Source organism: Microtus pennsylvanicus, chromosome 11 (genome assembly GCF_037038515.1).
Source record: "Microtus pennsylvanicus isolate mMicPen1 chromosome 11, mMicPen1.hap1, whole genome shotgun sequence".
Classification (NCBI taxonomy): Eukaryota; Metazoa; Chordata; class Mammalia; order Rodentia; family Cricetidae; genus Microtus; species Microtus pennsylvanicus.
The window spans coordinates 92,547,396-92,558,588 of record NC_134589.1 but is presented as its reverse complement, the minus strand read 5'-3'; the positions used below and the strand labels follow the sequence as shown (position 1 = coordinate 92,558,588).

Below are 11,193 nucleotides of genomic sequence, written 5' to 3'. Positions count from 1 at the left end.
AGACCAAAAATCTCAGAGTGAGGATGATCCTGGAGGAATGTATACAAGGGTGGGGGGCGAGGAGAAGGGGGGAGAGAGCACAGAATAGTCCTTGTGAGGAGGTGAGGAGATGAGGAGGGAGTTAGCACTGGGAGTGAGGGGTGTGGGGTGAGGAGGTGAGCGGAGAGGTTGCACTGGGATGCTCCCCATGATCCTCAGAGAGGAAGTTATCTCCTCTCCTGCCAAATCCCTAGAGCAGGCAGCTGAGCTCTTGGGCCTCTAAAGTCTGCTAGGCCCACAAGGCCCCTGTGTTTTCCAACATGCTGTAGGTACCCGGTTCAGGCATCTTAGCTGCCCCACCTTGCAGCCACCGATCCTAGGCTCTGCCTGGAGCCTCACCACTGTGTCCTCCAGTGTAGTGCTGTTCCTGTGTGCTCAGAAAGGAAGAAGATGAGCATTTCTCACCTACCACCAAAGTCCCTCCCCTCTCAGTGCAGATGGACACATAGCAATCCCAGGGGCCCTGCACGCAGGCTGCCTAACTCACCCCAGTGGCTTCACTCTGAGCCATGCCCTTACCCTACCTTTCCTGCCAGAGCAGGACACCTACTGAGGCAAAGTGACCTTCCTGCTGTGAATGGATGCATTCTGCTGTGTCAGGATCGACGTGACTGTCTTTGGGGTCCATTGACTCTAGACATAGACTAGAGCTAGGCCAGAAGGACCTTGGGCGGCAAGAAAGAGGTCTAGTAAAAGAGTCACACGATATCAAAGCCTGCAAGTGCACAGGCATCGGCGGCCCCACAAGCTGTCTCTCAGCAGTGTGACCTAAAGCCAGGTACGGACTTCCTCCTTGCTCACTTGGCTCCCCCACCACCCACCTAAAAGCTACCGCCTACTGACGGTGTCTGCTTTCTCTGGGTGGAGGGTGACGTGTCTTGGCACTACACCACCTCCTGAACACATGCTGTAGGAATGGATGCTCAGATCCAGAATGGAGACCCAGCATATTTTCCCCACACTTTAGACTTCTGGAGGCCGTGACAAAACCATCGAGGTGAGCCTGGGGCCGAGCTGCTCACTGATTTGTCAGCAAGGCTGTTGGCTTTTGAAACTAGACAGGAAGGAGGGTTGAGGTGGAGTCCCGCACAGGAAGAGCTGAGGAGCTGAGCTGCAGTGACAGTGGGTGAGCGCCTGCGGACTGCAGGATGTGGTGGGTCTGTCACTCCTGGCTCTGGTGTGATCAGTGTGGTAAACTCCCCTGATCCCTTCAGAGAAGGTTCCCTCAGCTCCGGACAGACCAAGGCCCCAGCCTCAGCCGGCCTGCCACTGATTACCCAGGCGTTCCACCACAACGGCCTCCTGCTCACCAGGGCAGCGCTGAGCCCAGGAGCATGCAGGTGGAACCCTCTGGGCACCCACTTTAGCACCCTGGAGCAGCAACAACGGCAGGGAGGTAAGCAGAGTCCAGAGCACGTTAGTGCGGGAGCAGGGGAGGAGCGGGGACAGAAGCTCTTAAGGCCTGAGCTATTCTGGGCATAGGAGAGACTCCAGAACGCTGACCCCCTGGGTGCCGGCAACTGCTGGGGCTGGATGCCTCAGTGTAGAAGAAGCTTACATGTGCCCTAGGATAATGGTCCAGGACAGGTTCTGGGAGAGAAAGCCCAGCTCCCCTTTCTTGGTGATGGCATGGGAGGAGGATTCATTGCAGGTTGCTACAGGAGAACAGCAATGCTCTTGGAACCCTGCCCCTCCCAGGCTGCAGATCCCAAGTAGGCGGCCCTCTTCTTGGCATTCAGTTCCCATCTGTAAGTGGAGAAACAACTTCAGCACCTGCCACAAAGGTTAAGAGAGGTGATACACACAGCTCCAAGGCCCAGTTCCCCTAAGTACCCCCTCCCCGAGGGCCATTCCTAGCCATGCCCTGGGGGACCGATAACCCTGGGGAGAGACGCTGCTGCACAGCCAGCCGAAACCCCATGGCCATAGGGAGTGTTAGCTCTGGTATCCACCCCATGGCCATAGGGAGTGTTAGCTCTGGTATCCACCCCATGGCCATAGGGAGTGTTAGCTCTGGTATCCACCCCATGGCCATAGGGAGTGTTAGCTCTGGTATCCACCCCATGGCCATAGGGAGTGTTAGCTCTGGTATCCACCCCATGGCCATAGGGAGTGTTAGCTATGATAGCCACCCCACGCAAAGCTCCTAGGCCCTGGGGCTCCACTCAGGCCTAACTCTAAAGGCTCACTTCGGCCACCCCTCAAAGGCTGTATCTACCCTCATGCTGGGACTCCAGGGCAGGGCAGTAAGTGCTCCTTAGGCTCTGCTTCTGCCTTCAGGATGCTCATAGTTGCCATGGTGCTAGGTCAGGCCTCGGAAGCGGGATGCGGGTGAGGGCTTGGTAATATGGAAAACCCGAGGTACTGTGGCCAGAGATCTGAGTATTCCCTGTGGCAGCCATCACAGTAAGTCCCACCCACTTTCTAGGCCAAGGTAGGCAGGGAAAAGCAGCCATTTGGAAGGAAATTTGCAGGTCCAGCCCTGGGAGAAAAGCATGAAACAGTACAGGCTCCACCAGCCGTAACACTCCGCCAGAACCAAGACGTGATAACACAGGCCTTCCCAAAGCATGGTCTCCTCATCCTGTTGGTCAATAGCAGCAGTAAGATATCATCTGTGGGCCTCTGGTTACAGTAAGCAGTGTCAAGCCCTGGTCCACGCCCTGGCAGCTCCCTACCAGAAAGTATGACAGGGGCCCTCGTATCCTGGCATGGCTCTGTTCAGCCTAACTACGCTTATATTTTTACACAGTTGCCAACTTCAATTTTAAGTCAAGATGTACTTTACACCAAGGAAAGTGAGCTCACTGGCTCTGTGTGCGTGTTCTTATGACCACTAATATCAACGGGTAGAAACGTTCCTGACCTCTCCTGTGCCCCCCTCAGGTAGAAGCAACCCCCCACCCCGAGAGTGATTATTTTAGTATCTATCATTTCAGATCAGTTGGGCCTGGTTTTAAGCTCTCTAGAAGTGGAATCCTAGAACATGTATTTTGTAGCAAGCCATTAGGTCATCTGTGTGGTAGATTGGGTCAGCAGTTTGCGTCTTTTCATGTTCCCCAAATTTCCCATGCTATGGTTGGTGGATACTGGTTGATTTTATTACTTTAGATAACTATAAATAAAGCTTTCAAGAACATTCTAGCACCAGTGCGTTGGTGAAAATAGATGCCTATGAGCCTAGATTCCTCTGGCAGGCACTTCCTCATTTCCTGACATCGTCGATAGTGTCAGCAAAGAAGGTGCAGACTTCTTGCTAAGTTCATCCCAAGTAGTTGATTTTTATGATATCTTAACATTTCAGTTTTGATTTGATTGTGGTTAGTATCACTACAACGTGCTGCTTGTGAGCACCAGCCCTGTGTCTGGATCCTTGCCAAGCTCATACATCACTTCTAACTGCTTGTTATAGACAGTTTTGAACTTTCTGTGTACACAATCATAACTGTGAATGGTGAGACATAGTTTTTAATCATTGTGATACTTTCTTCTGCATGTTTGTGTACAATATGCCATCTCAAATTTTAATTTAATAACATTATTATTATAATATAATATTCAATATTATTTTGTGTATGTGTATGCACACATGTGTATATTGTTGCATGCATGTGAAGGTCAGAACAATTTTCAGGAATTGGTTCTCTCTTTTGATCTAGGGATAGAGCTCTGGTTGTCATGTTTTTGTTTCTTTTGTTTTTGGTTTTTGTTTTTTGGAGACAGGGTTTCTCTGTAGCTTTAGAAACTGTCCTGGAACTTTCTCTATAGATCAGTCTGGCCTCAAACTCACAGAGATCTGCTTGTCTCTGCCTCCCGAGTGCTGGAATTAAAAGCATGGGCCACCACGGCCTGGCTGTGATCTTAAAATAGCATCTGCCTATGCTGTGTGAGTGTCAGCATTGTCTTGAATGCAACTTTTGTGTCAACTCTGGGCTGCAGTATTTGAAATTACCTGGCGTGAGTGAGAAGGAAACACGGAACACACAACAAACCTGAGGTCAGTGTGCAGAGAGAAGAGAGAGAGAGAGAGAGAGAGAGAGAGAGAGAGAGAGAGAGAGAGAGGAAGGAGGAGGGGGAGGAGGAGGAGGAGGAGGAGAAGGAAGAGGAAAGGAGAGAGAGAGGAGAGAGGGAGAGGGGAGAGAGAGAGGAGAGAGAGGGGAGAGAGGGGAGAGAGGAGAGAGAGGAGAGAAGGGAAGAGAGAAAGAGGAGAAGAGAGAAGAGAGGAGAGAGAGAGAGAGAGAGAGAGAGAGAGAGAGAGAGAGAGAGAGAGGAAGATGGTGCCTCCTATTTTAAGGGAACTGCACTTGGCTCTTCTGTAAGAGCAGCAACCACTGAACCATCTCTCCAGCCTCTGTATTCTGCACTTTAACTTTTTCAGTAAAAAATGTATTGTAGATCCGGGGCTCTTGCTCATTGGTAGAACCCTTGCCTGCCATGATCAAGACTCCAGCTTAACTCCCAGCCACACACAAAAAGAATCCATTTAATGGCACTCAAAATTATCCATTTTTATGTATTATACATTAAAATAAGGTGTTTAAAACCTTTATGACATTAAAAGATAAAAAGTATACTGTGAAGTGTACTTGTGTACAGGGTGGTGGCGCACACCTTTAATCCCAGCACTCAGAAGGCAGAGGCAGGCGGATCTCTGTGAGTTCAAGGCCAGCCTGGCCTACAGTTCTAGGGTTATTCAGAGAGACCCTTCTCAAAATAGAGTGCACTGTGTGCATTATTCTAGTTTGACACATTGTTGGCCTTACTTTACCCTTTCCAATGTAGAACCGAACCAAATTTATTTTTATAAATATGTTTTATAGTTGCATCTTTGAGTATCTGCTTTATTTATTTAAGATAAACTCCCTCCGTAGGGGCTGGGGAGACGGCTCAGTGAGAGTAAGAGCACTTGATGAGACATGAGTTCACATTCTCAACACCATGTAAAAAGCTGGGTGTGGCTGTGCATACATAGCCCCAGCGCTGTGCTGGGTGGAGAAAGGTGGCTGGCGTGTCATGTGTGTGATGCATGCCACATGTATGCCACCAGCCTACCAGATCCAGTGAGAAACCCTGTCTCAGAGGAATAAGGCGGAGAGAGGTAGACCAGAAATCCAACATCCTGCTTTGGCCTCCACACCTGCACAGGCATTACTCACACATGCTTGTGCATACATCACACACACATGGACACAGGCACTTGCATACACATATACAAAAAAATTAACTCCCATTGCATACACATATACAAAAAAAAATAACTCCCATAAGTAGAATTTCTTTTTCTTTTTTTTTTTAAAGATTTTATTATGTATACAATACAGTGTTCTGCCTCCATGTATGACTGCATGTCAGAAGAGGGCACCATATCTCATTGTTCTCATTGTAGATGGTTGTGAGCCACCATGTGGTTGCTGGGAATTGAACTCAGGACCTCTGGAAGAGCAGACAGTGTCCTTAACCTCTGAGCCATTTCTCCAGCCCCATAAGTAGAATTTCTACTGGCAAACTAAAATCTATAATTTGGGTTGGGGATGTGGTCACTGTGGTAGAGCTTTCCTGTTATGCACTAGGGGATGCAGCCCCATTGTTACAAAAAAATATTCCATCATTTCTAAACTAACATGTATGTCCATCACCAATATGTGGCTACTTCTTGGGCTGGAGAGATGGCTCAGCAGTTAAGAACACTTGCTGCTCTTGCTGAGGACTCAGGTTTGTTCCCAGCATCCACATGGGTACAGCTCCCATCCATTTATAACTCCAGTTCCAGGATACCTGACACCCTCTTCTGGCCTTCTCAGGTACTGCACACACATGGTGAATATGCATGCAGGAAAAATACTCATAACACGTAAAATAAACAGATCTTAAGAGAAAGGTTCCTAATACTGCCATGTTCTTGTCAGGACCACACTAAGGTTTCATATTTGCCAACTGGAAGAAATGAATAGCTCAGTGTTTTTCTTCTTGATTGACAGACTGTTTCTTAGTCACATATTTCTATAAATTATATCCATCTTTATTCTATTTAATTTTATTTATTTATTTTGGTTTTTTTGAGACAGGGTTTCTCTGTGTAGTCCTGGCTGCCCTGGAACTCACTTTGTAGACCAGGCTGGCCTTGAACTCAGAGACCTGCCTGCTTCTGCCTCCCAAGTGCTGGGATTAAAGGCATGTGTCACCACCACCCATCTATTTTTTAAAATATTTATTTTGAGGCTGGGGATGTGGCTAAGTGGTTAAGAGTGCTAACTGCTCTTCCAGAGGATCCTAGCACCTATATAACAGCTCAAAGCCACCTGTAACTCTAGTTCCAGGGGATCTGAACCCCTCTTCTGGTCTCCATGCATAGCAGACACACATGTGGTGCACAGACATATATGTAGACAAAAACCCCTACACATAAAAATAAATAAAAGTTAAATATATTTTTTTGTATTCATGTGTATATGTCTTTGTGAGTGTAGGCATCTTGTATGCAAGTATGTGCAGGTGCCCTCAGAGGCCAGCTGGAGTTACAGACAGGTGTGTGCAGGTGCCCTCAGAGGCCAGCTGGAGTTACAGACAGGTGTGTGCAGGTGCCCTCAGAGGCCAGCTGGAGTTACAGACAGGTGTGTTCAGATGCCCCCAGAGGCCAGCTGGAGTTACAGACAGGTGTGTGCAGGTGCCCTCAGTGGCCAGCTGGAGTTACAGACAGGTGTGTGCAGGTGCCCTCAGAGGCCAGCTGGAGTTACAGACAGGTGTGTGCAGGTGCCCTCAGAGGCCAGCTGGAGTTACAGACAGGTATGTGCAGGTGCCCTCAGAGGCCAGCTAGAGTTACAGACAGGTGTGAGCAGGTGCTCTCAGAGGTCAGTTGGCATTACAGACAGGTGTGTACAGGTGCCCTCAGTGGCCAGCTGGAGTTACAGACAGGTGTGTGCAGATGCCCTCAGTGGCCAGCTGGAGTTACAGACAGGTGTGTTCAGATGCCCCCAGAGGCCAGCTGGAGTTACAGACAGGTGTGTGCAGGTGCCCTCAGTGGCCAGCTGGAGTTACAGACAGGTGTGTGCAGGTGCCCTCAGAGGCCAGCTGGAGTTACAGACAGGTGTGTGCAGGTGCCCTCAGAGGCCAGCTGGAGTTACAGACAGGTGTGTTCAGATGCCCCCAGAGGCCAGCTGGAGTTACAGACAGGTGTGTGCAGGTGCCCTCAGTGGCCAGCTGGAGTTACAGACAGGTGTGTGCAGGTGCCCTCAGAGGCCAGCTGGAGTTACAGACAGGTGTGTGCAGGTGCCCTCAGAGGCCAGCTGGAGTTACAGACAGGTATGTGCAGGTGCCCTCAGAGGCCAGCTAGAGTTACAGACAGGTGTGAGCAGGTGCTCTCAGAGGTCAGTTGGCATTACAGACAGGTGTGTACAGGTGCCCTCAGTGGCCAGCTGGAGTTACAGACAGGTGTGTTCAGATGCCCTCAGTGGCCAGCTGGAGTTACAGACAGGTGTGTTCAGATGCCCCCAGAGGCCAGCTGGAGTTACAGACAGGTGTGTGCAGGTGCCCTCAGAGGCCAGCTGGAGTTACAGACAGGTGTGTGCAGGTGCCCTCAGAGGCCAGCTGGAGTTACAGACAGGTGTGTGCAGGTGCCCTCAGAGGCCAGCTGGAGTTACAGACAGGTGTGTTCAGATGCCCCCAGAGGCCAGCTGGAGTTACAGACAGGTGTGTGCAGGTGCCCTCAGTGGCCAGCTGGAGTTACAGACAGGTGTGTGCAGGTGCCCTCAGTGGCCAGCTGGAGTTACAGACAGGTGTGTGCAGGTGCCCTCAGAGGCCAGCTGGAGTTACAGACAGGTGTGTGCAGGTGCCCTCAGAGGCCAGCTGGAGTTACAGACAGGTGTGTGCAGGTGTCCTCAGAGGCTAGCTGGAGTTACAGACAGGTGTGAGCAGGTGCTCTCAGAGGTCAGTTGGCATTACAGACAGGTGTGTACAGGTGCCCTCAGAGGCCAGCTGGAGTTACAGACAGGTGTGTTCAGATGCCCCCAGAGGCCAGCTGGAGTTACAGACAGGTGTGTGCAGGTGCCCTCAGAGGCCAGCTGGAGTTACAGACATCTGTAAGCTGTCTGATGTGGATACTGGAAACTCTACTCCTCTGGAAGGGCAGCAAGCATTCTTAGGCACTGAGCCTACCCTTCAGCCCCTTTCTTCTAATTCTATCTAATTATTTCCTTTGTCTATAATGCTCTTATCAACACTATCTAATCCTAATTTGTGTCTCTGTGTGTGTTTGTGTAATGTGTGTGTGCAGGTGCACATGCCTGTGTATGCATTATGGAGAACAGAAGTGGACATCACGTGTCCTCCTGATCGTTTTCCTTTTGAGACCCTGAGCCTGTTTGGCTGCAATGGCTGGCCATTGAGTTCAGGGATCTGCTAGTCTCTGCTCGAGCACTGGGCCAGGGCACAGACCTCTATATCAGCTTTTACACGGCTGCTGGAAATCTGAACTCAGGTCGCCATGCTCGAGCGGCAAGCACTTTACCCACTGAGCCATCTTCCCAGCCCCATTGCCCTCCTACTTTTACGTAGCTGTCTCGCAGAGCTCAGAGATGCCTCCATGGCTAAAGCATCCTCCAGCCCACCACACAGACTGCCGACTCCTGTCACCCTTGCTGATGGTTACATGGGCGGCACCAGTCACCTTAGAAATCCTTTCTCCTGTCTCCTTTACTATCGTTATCCCTACTCCTCCTTTCTCACAAGGTGAGAACTTCGTCCAATTTGTTCACTTTCATATTCCCCAAATCTTCAACACACAACACACCCTTTATAAACATTTCCTGGTAACACCTGCCTGTACTTTCAATACTTGGAAGGACGAGGCAGGAGGACTACATGAGTTCCAGGCCAGTCTGAGCTACAAAGGAGGCACCAGGCCAGACATTTCATAAACAAACAAACAAACGTGCAGACAAATTTTCAGATTAGGGGCTGGGGAGATGAGGCAATGGGCAAGAACACTTGCTGAACAAGCACAGACCTGAGTTCAAATCATTAGAACACACGTAACAACTGGGCATGATCATGTATGTGTCTATAATCCCAGCACTGTGGTGGGCAGAGACAAGAGGCTCTCTGGGGCTTTCTGTCTGCCAGCAGAGGTCCAGGTCATGTCACTGGAGTGATGGAGAATGTGGTACAGCAGGACAACTGACATCTTCACTTGGCCTCTGTGTGTGTGTGTGTGTGTGTAATATCACACCTGAGAGCATATACTACACACACACACACACACACACACACACACACACTCACATACATACTTTAAAATTTCACTAATTGAACCAGGAGGTGGTGGTGCACAGACCTTTAATCCCAGCAGTTGGAAGGCAGAGGCAGGTGGATCTCTGTGAGTTTGAGGCCAGCATGGTTAAAAAGTGAGTTCCAGGACAGCCAGGGTTACACAGAGAAACCCTATCTCAAAAAAAAAATCACTGTTTGAATAAATGAATGAATAAAAAATCCTTTTTAGTTAACAGACATTCCTCTACTTTTTAAGGCAAGGTCTTGCTATGTAGCCCAGGCTCTCCTCAAGATTGCATTCCTGTGCCCCTGCCTCCAAAATGCCAGGACTAAAGTCAGTCACCACCACGCCCAGTGACCAAGGTTTTGAACCATGTGTATACCTGTTACAGAGGTAGTAACACATCACAGGTGCTGGGATCAGTGAGGCCTGGGATTCCATTCCAACTCAACTTCCACGCTTCCCAGCCACACATCCTTAGGACAGTCACCTAACCTCGTGTTCTGGTCTATGTTAGATGATGCAAACATGGAGCACAACACAGTGTGCCTTGGGAGGAGCACAGGAGGTGTGGGATGCAGTGTGACTTTGGGAGGAGCACAGGAGGTGTGGGATGCAGTGTGACTTTGGGTAACATCCTGCAACATTAGCTGAATGGTGATAGAAACTCGAAATCTGCCCAGAGCTGCTCCTGGCGCACACAGCACAGCGAGGCTGCTAGCCAGCACTGCTCCAGGGAAAGGTGACTGGTTGCCAAACTGTTGAAAATGAGTGACATTTCAGAAATAGCATGAATTATGAGGCTGGAGAGATGACTCAGGAGTTAAGGGCACTGGCTGCTCTTCCAGAGGCCAAGTTCAATTCCCAGCACCCCCATAGTGGCTCACAACCATCTGGAATCTGATGCCTTCTTCTGGCCCGCAGAACAGCACTCATACACATAAAATAAACAAGTCTTAAAAAAAGAGTACATACGATTCCTGCAGAGGAGCCAAGTCTGGTCCCAAATCCTCACCAGAGCCACCGATGGCAGTGCCAGCAGACCTGACAGCCTCTCTGGCCTCTGTGGGCACACACACGCATGCGCACAAACCCACAGACATGAACACACGTTCACATGAACAAAACATAAATTATTCCCAATGAAAATCTGCTTTAGTTTTTAATTCTTCTCTCATATATTACATCCCATCTGCAGCTCCCCCTCCCTCCCCTCTCCTCAGTTTCTCCCCTACACCTCTCTTCTCCCCCAGATCCTCTCTTCTCTCCCTCCCCTCAGAAGAGAGCAGGCCTCTCAGGACATCTACATCTGACAGACACAGATAGCAAGCTACATACAAGACAGGCACGTACCATCCCATCCAGGCCAGCTGAGGCAACCGGGAGGAGGAGAAGGGTCACACCGTTGGCAAAGGGGTCAGAGACAGCCCCTGCTCCTGCTGTTAGGCTCCTACAAGGATGCCAAGCGACACAGCCATGACATCTCTAGAGGATCCACTGAAAATGTAAAAGCGTGAAGGAAACTAACAGAACAGTGATGAGTCGACAAAAATGCCCAGTTCACTGAAATATGATGAAATACAAAAATTAATCATCTTTTACACCAATAATATTCACAATGACAACAAAACCTTTTTATTATTAATATTTTATTTTATATACTTTGTCTGAATGTGCACCCGGGTAACACTTTCATGCCTGATGCTTTCAGGGGCCAGAAGAGGGTGTTCCCCTAGGAACTGGAGTTACAGATGGCTGTGAGCCACTATGTGGGTGCTGGGAATTGAACCCTGGTCTTCTGGAAGAGCAGCCAATGATCTTAGCCACTGAGCCTTCTCTCCAGGCCAACAAAAACTATTTTACAAATGCTGAGATACAAGTAAGACGCT

At 49.5% G+C, this 11,193-nt stretch overlaps 1 protein-coding gene across 2 annotated transcripts in view; it reads left to right on the top strand.

The window, feature by feature from the left end:
- The first annotated feature begins 1,157 nt into the window (after window positions 1-1,157).
- Nlrc3 (NLR family CARD domain containing 3) overlaps window positions 1,158-11,193 on the top strand; it is a 30,031-nt gene continuing 19,995 nt past the window's right edge. Inside the window, exon 1 of one of the 2 annotated variants that reach the window (XM_075941766.1) lies at window positions 1,158-1,435. The gene's annotated coding sequence lies outside the window, so the exon portion shown is untranslated. The remainder of the gene's footprint in view (window positions 1,436-11,193) is intronic. The other variant, XM_075941767.1, reaches the window with a different exon arrangement.